Source organism: Poromitra crassiceps (assembly GCF_964638095.1).
Source record: "Poromitra crassiceps genome assembly, chromosome: 20".
NCBI lineage: Eukaryota > Metazoa > Chordata > Actinopteri > Beryciformes > Melamphaidae > Poromitra > Poromitra crassiceps.
In genome coordinates this window covers 15,204,996-15,212,585 of record NC_139637.1, presented here as the reverse complement: position 1 = coordinate 15,212,585, position 7,590 = coordinate 15,204,996, and positions in this window count along the sequence as shown.

Here is a 7,590-nt window from a genome sequence, read left to right as displayed (position 1 = left end):
ACAAAAAAGGTGACTTGTTGTTACACAGCATGATGTCTCATAGAGGAAGTATCAGAGCTAACTTGACACTTGTTCATAGCTTTTTGGCAAAATTGAAAGGAACACTGCCCATCATTTTCAACCAGCTTTGTGTCATTACAACATCAGTAATATATCGATCAGAAAACTGTAAAGCGTTTTGAAGTCATTCATTTTAGTTTGACAGCTATTGAGAGTTGATTTGAGTGAAATTGTGCACGAGTGATGTCATTCATCCACAAAATGACATCATTGGTCCACACTTTAACTCAAATCCACTCTCAATAACTGTCAAAACTAAATGAATGACTTTAAAACACTTTACAGTTTTCTGATTGATATATTACTGATGTTGTAACGATGATACAAAGCTGGTTGAAAATGGGCAGTGTTCCTTTAAAGCATAAAAGCACACATTTCCCTAACATAAAAACATAAGCATCTCTTGGCAGAAATGTGTGTCTGAATGTCTTCTTGTACTGTAAGGGAACAGTGAGTGTTTAGTTTTGCCTCTGTAACAACAGATTTATATATTTGCAGACTTTGCATCGCAAATGAATGAAACCAAATGAGTAATAGGTGGGACACAAAATGTCTGCTGCAGAAAGTGAATGTTGAAGGTGCAAAGGAATGTGGAAGGTTGACTCGGGGGGTGGGAAAGTTGTTTTTTGGACATCTTGGATTTGCCGGACCTACCAGTGCATTGCATTGAGTGTGTACGGAGAGGGGGTGTATTATCTTTATATATGCTTTGTCAGCCATTCCTTCCATACAATCAGAAGAAAAAAGCTTTTATGAAATGGGTGTTATATGTAAACCCATGAATGTATGTAAATACTGTATATGCATCTGAAAGGAGAACAGAAATATTCTTCTAGTGATTTCTGTGATTGTGAAAAATTTCTACTTTATGTAAAGAAATGTACATAACATGATAATTCAATATATATTGTAAAAAAAAAAAAGTGGCAACTTGGTCTTTTGCAGTGGGTTTAAACAGCACATTGTCAAAGGTGGGTGACATGTTTCACAACACATTCATCAATCTACTGTACACTCATAAGACATACAGTAAAGCCATGCACACAGCGATATAGATGTCACAGTCAAATTAATTTGACAGGTGCAATTTGCAGTACAGCACGATGGATTATGAAACATAATAAGTCTGCTTGTGCTATATAAACACATTACAAAAGAAAGAGTTGCCAAAAATGTTATATTTTTGTTTTTCTTTGTCCCACATAAAACACATTTACAAATAAAATTCCAAAAGAAAACGTGTTCGCTGTTTTATTTGGCATCGTGGGTGGAAAAAAAAAGGAGAGTCCTTCCCAGTTTTCCTCAGTCGCCTCTCCTTTAGTCTCCTTCTTCAGAATTCCGTCTTGACGTCTCCCTTCACTTTGGATCACAGGGGAAATGATAAAAGTCGCTACGGCTCGCGAGTCAAGTACGCCCGGGCTCCGGGCCAAGAATTAGACAGGACCAGAACGGAATGAGCGTTGATTTGTCGTGAACTTGAAAGACGACACGAAAGGCAGCTGATTTATTGTTTTCCAGCAAATGCAAAGTGGTACATGTAGGAACGCACTCCAAACTGCTAAAATTAACATACTTAAAAAAAGTATTCCATATATATATATATATATATATATATATATATATATATATATATATATATATATATATATATATATATATATATATATATATGGAATGTTTTTGTGCTTCATGTAAAGGCCCACTAAATAAAATAAGACTTCTACAGACTTCTACTATAGCTGATTTTGATGTTAGCTTCAGAACACGAATGTTTAGCCAAAAGAAAATTTAATTGGTAATGATCTTGGTCTTGACGCAGTAAATGACGAACTAAACTAAACAACAACAATAAGCAAGAACGCTCAAAGTTGAAGTTCGAAAGCGAAGGTAGCAGAGATCACTTTAAGGAGTTGAGAGTGTAATCTGCTAGGTGAGTGCTTGACTGCAAATGTCTCTGGGAGGCGGAGACTCTCTCCCTCTCCTTTGAACCAAGGGATCAGAGGGGAAAGGGCAGCTATATTAACACCCACTTCGAGGATTCACACCAGTGTCTCAAAATTCATCTCTCCACCCAGCTTTCCTGAAAAGGCACCGCTGGGATTCGAACCCAGGATCTCCTGTTTACTAAACAGGCGCTTTAACCAACTAAGCCACGGCGCCGCTGCTCATAGCTGACCCTGCAATCTGTTATGGCATAGCAGATGGCAGCTATGCTATGGAGGTGCATTATACTGTACCATGACTAGAGGGTGGGGGAGAAATACAGAGTGCTAGTCATACAGCTATGGGATGGTGTAACATGTGTCACAGTTCCTCACAAAACAAATGTTTAATTGGGAATATTGTAACCCCCCATATTTGTTTTTGTTCTGTATTTGTGTACGTTTTATGTTATACTGTTAGGCCTATGTAAAGTGTCTTTGAGTAATCAGAAAAGCGCTATAGAAGTCATATGTATTATTATTATTATTTAATATCCTTGCTTGTATCTGTTTAAAATGTTAGACTTACATTTGTTTGCCAGAGCTGGAATGCAGCTTCACTAGACTACTGATATATTTGACAGCAACATATCGACAATAACCGGATTCCATATGTTCCCTATATTACAGAGAATAGCCTTAGGTAACATACACCTGCCAATGTGTATGGAACGTCTATCCAATGTGTATGGAATGTCTATCTTATCTACATCTGACACCTTGATGTTAGCTAGCCTCATAAAATGCATCTCTGTATTATCTTCATCTGATATGCAGGCAATGAATAAAAGTAATTTGTCGCCTGGTTATCAGTCTATCAGACAGATAGAACAACATCTATTCCGGTTCAACTTGCCAGCCCTGTTGCATGGCACCAACTGCACAGATTTTAAAGCTTTCTTCTGTAATATTGATCAAAGATATGACATTAAACCTTGTATCTCCAAATTTGGTCATTTTCTTTTTTTTTTTTTATTTGCTTCCATAAATGGATTTAGTGGGTAGCGAAAAATAACCCGTGAAACTTTCAGGTACTTTGGACCAAGTGAAATATGTTACATTACTGGTTATTGATGTTGTTATTACTATTAACTATTACTATTACTAATGTTTCTTCCTTGTGAAAAATAGCCTTTTCGGAGATACAAGGTTTCCGCCCGACAGCGACAATATCTGTTATTACATATTTGTTATGACATATCTGTTATGACATTATCTGTTATTACTGTAGATTTGTTACTGCATTATCTGTGTCATTACATAGCTGTGTTTTTTTAATAGCCTTCACCTTGTGTCTGTCAGCGCCATCTAGAGCTTTACAAGTGTCTTGGGAACAGGGGTGACGGGTCGGTTTTGGAACCGGCATCAAGCGATCCAATCATTCGGTGACGTACGACTGTACTCTCAATTCACTTCGCAAAGTGGCTTTTCTTGGAGCAAGTTGTTTTGTGATATTCACATGTTGTCCCCGAAGACAGTGAATAAAAAAAATAAAAATAAAAACGCTGCTTTTCCCGTAAAGTTGCATAAGAAGCATGAAGTCGGAAAACGTGCAGGGCGCCAGTGTAAGATTTGTACCATATGGTGAATCCTCACGGAAATTACTCTCCCCACTCTCGTTCACTCGCTCTCCCATTCATGCCCCCTCTCTCTCCCTCCCTCCCTCCCTCCCTCATTTCAGAGCGTCGTCAATGTGTTTGGATGTGTCCTCGTCTCCGGGCGCGTTTGCCGAGTCATTGTATACAAGCAGAGGTAGCAGCCAGCAGCAGCAGCAGCAGCAGCAGCGAGGCCTGTTGGTGTAAGGGGACGTCTGTTGTGGATGTAGACACCATGTTGATTTATGATCCAGCAGGCTCTGAGAGGCCTTGTGGGACGCAACACGAGGATTTCATTCAGCACATCTGGATCAGCTACACTCTCTTCTAGCATCCACGCTCCCTTTGTGTTCGAGTCAGTGGCTCTTTTTTTTTTAAGTCTACATAGTATGTCAAATATTTTACTTACAGATCAAAGTGTATGATTCAGGTATAGGCTATTCTGTAAGATTTGGTCCCTGTTTTTAATATTGGAACTACAGTTGGAACTATTGTAGACTGGCAGCAGTCTGAAGATTGAGGAATAAGAATGTTGAAGATCTAAGTTCCAGTTCGCTTTTTTAATTGCCATAATATTTACCACTAAGAGTGGATAATAGGGTTAGAATGCAGCTATCCTCTAGTCAAGTCAAGTCAAGTCAAGTTTATTTGTATAGCACATTTCATACACAGAGGCAATTCAAAGTGCTTCACATAAAATGGATGACAGGAAAATAAAAGAATAAAAGAAGAGAATAAAATGGACATTTAAAAGCATCACAACAAAACTTTAAAAAAAGAGTATAAAAAGTGCATTAAGCAACAGGCGCAGCAGTTGCAAAAAGAGCTAGAAAACTTATAGAGGACTCATTGGGTTTGCATAATACAATAAATCAATTTATCTATATTGAGTCCCCCGACATCATGACTATAAACATGACTACACACACATAAAACTCAGGTCTGGGTACGGTATCCTCTTTTCCTCTATACTGCAGTTTGGACGCCATGTGTAGAGTACTGTATATGCACCTCCATAGGCAACACTGCACTCACCTCACTCACAGCGGCGCCGTGGCTTAGTTGGTTAAAGCGCCTGTTTAGTAAACAGGAGATCCTGGGTTCAAATCCCAGCGGTGCCTTTTCAGGAGAAGTGACTGGAGACTGTTTGACTCACAGGTTTGAAAGCCCCATCACTCTCTCACATTCCCCCTGCTCTCCTCCCTTCTCCTGCTCTATCCTTCATTTCTATATTTTCTATATTTCTCTATCAATTGTTCAAAATGTTATCTTTATTCTGTAATTTGCTACTGTTGTGTCAGCTAGAACTAGCTAGACATATTTTTTGTGAAGCCCTCTGAGACATGCTTGTGAATTAGGGCTATATAAATAAACTTGACTTGACTTGACTTGACATGTGCCGATTATGTCCGGCCAGTGCAAATGTCTGTCATTGACTCGTCACTGTCATCCATTCCAAATGCGATGGACGACCATGATGCTCTCAATTTCTTCAACACTTTTTTTCAAATGCTTGAAGTCCTTCCAATGTTGGTCTTTGATGATTTTGTTGCTTCTTGTTGTGAAATAAAAAGATCCAAGGACTAGTGAAATATCAATGTCCAAACACATTGTTTTCAAAAATGTTCGACATCTTTGTAGATAATACATACAGAATATTTAAGAATATAGAAAAGGAAGTCATAAAAAAATATATTTTTCCTCAGCTCCTAAAAAGTTGCACAGTGTCCATGCGACAGCTGTGTGTGCTCTTCACTGTGTGTGGATGTGACACAGATACTGTACACACATCTGAAGGTCAGAGGTCAAGCCAGCCTGCCTGCAGCCCCGACAACGTCCCCGGCCGGGATCGGATGATAACCATTATGCAACGGCTCCCAACTCTCAGCCAACCTCCATTACCACTTATCAGTGTGTGTGTGTGTGTGTGTGTGTGTGTGTGTGTGTGTGTGTGTGTGTGTGCGTGTGTGTGTGTGCGTGCGAGCGAGTGTGTGTGTGTGTGTGTGTGTGTGTGTGTGCGTGCGTGCATACGTGTGAGTGTGTGTGAGTGAGAGAGAGAGAGAGAGAGAGAGAGAGAGTAAAAAGTGAGTGAGAGAAAGAGAAACAGAGACGTGTACTAAGCAAGCCCCAAGCTCCGGTTCTGAAAAATGAAGCCAACGCGTTAGTACAAAAAACTGCAGTTCCCCAAATGGCCACTAGAGACCGGCTACAAAAGCGAGTAAATCCCCATAGACCCTCATGTTAAAATGCCCAACTTTACAGCAAAAATAAATACGTTTACAGTCTAGTAAAAAAAAAAAGAAGCTCTATAGCTAATTTCACCATTCATGCATGGGGGTTAACTTTTATATAACTCACCCAGTCTATGGCTGCAAAAATAAGTCTGATTGTATAGAATTTGTTGGGAAAATGACCCCACTTCTCACTTGATTTATGACATTAGTAAACACTTTCAGAATGAGTTGATGGTCTCAATAGTTTCAAGTCTTCTTCGACACAGCATGACGTTCAACCTTTGAATTATGGTCCCATTTACAATAAGATAGACGAAGCAGACTATATGGTTTGAGTAGTTTGGGGCGTGATTGAAATGTTGCCTGTCCAGTGACAGCTCTACGATTGCAGACCAATAGCAGTCGGGGCTGGTCTCGCACTAGCTGCTTCTGGCTCCAGATAACCAAGATGGCGACAGTTAAAATGTCAAACTCCAGGCTTCAAAACAGGAGTCCGCAAACTAATGGGTGACGTGACGATCACGGTGTCTACGTCCATATACAGTCTATGGTCATTTAGTGTTACAACATGTTACAGTGCAGTGATATCCAGACTGCCCTGCCATGTGCGTGCGTGCGCACACTTGCGTGAGCAGTTTACAGTATATTGTAGCCTCACACCTGAGGATATCACGTGGTGTGCTTTACAACACTATTAATTCCTTCAAATAAGACTTTAAATGCCTGTATTTAATCTTAAACCTAGTTTAAACATACGGTAATGATTCATAGACTTAATACTCCATGACCATCCCTATAAAAGGCAGGATGATAACAAAAAAAAAGGGGGAAATTGCAATAAAATTACATAAAGGAAGCCATTATGAGGCTACAAACCGGATAAAAATGTCACCCCCAGAAAATGCAATCTTGGAGACAGCGGTATAGTGACAGTAACATGTGTTTGGGATACACGTGCAGCGGTATGGTTTCCCTCTAATGTAGCCGGTGGTGTCCCACATGTGTCTTCATTATACTCTGAAGAATAGGTGCAAGGTGGGAGAAAAAAAACCACAAAGTGTTTTCCATATGGAGACAGAGCACACAATGTCCTTCTCCTCTGCTTGGCTAGACAACTTAATAATGGGCCAAACTGAGATTAAACACAAGCACGCACGCGCGCGCACGCACGCACGCACGCACGCACGCACGCACGCACGCACGCACGCACGCACGCACACACGCACACACACACACACACACAAACACACAGCAGAGATGGGTCTCCTGGGCCCAGCCAAATGCCAGCAGCCAGCACTGTTCATTTTAGTGGACTTCAACAATGGGATTGGTCAACGGTATTTCAATTACACACAGGAACGCACAGGCAAGTTCACACGCACACACACACACACACACACACACACACACACACACACAAGCGGCGGCTCATTCTCTCATTTCAACAATGGGACCGGCCAACTAGCCAACAAGTGAGAGCCAGGTCGGCGGTCCGGAGCAACAGTGTTTACTTATTTATTTGCATTTTTGAGAAGGCGCACACCCACACGTCTTACATCATTCCCTCGGGGCACTTGAGCGGCCGTCCGGCACCTTCCCCCCCGCGGGGATGAAACCCTCGGTGGTGACCGACACGTCCTCATATACCCAAACGGCAGAATCATCCCATTTCCAATAACTCCCAAAACAACCAACCGCTCCGCTACACCTAACCGTAAC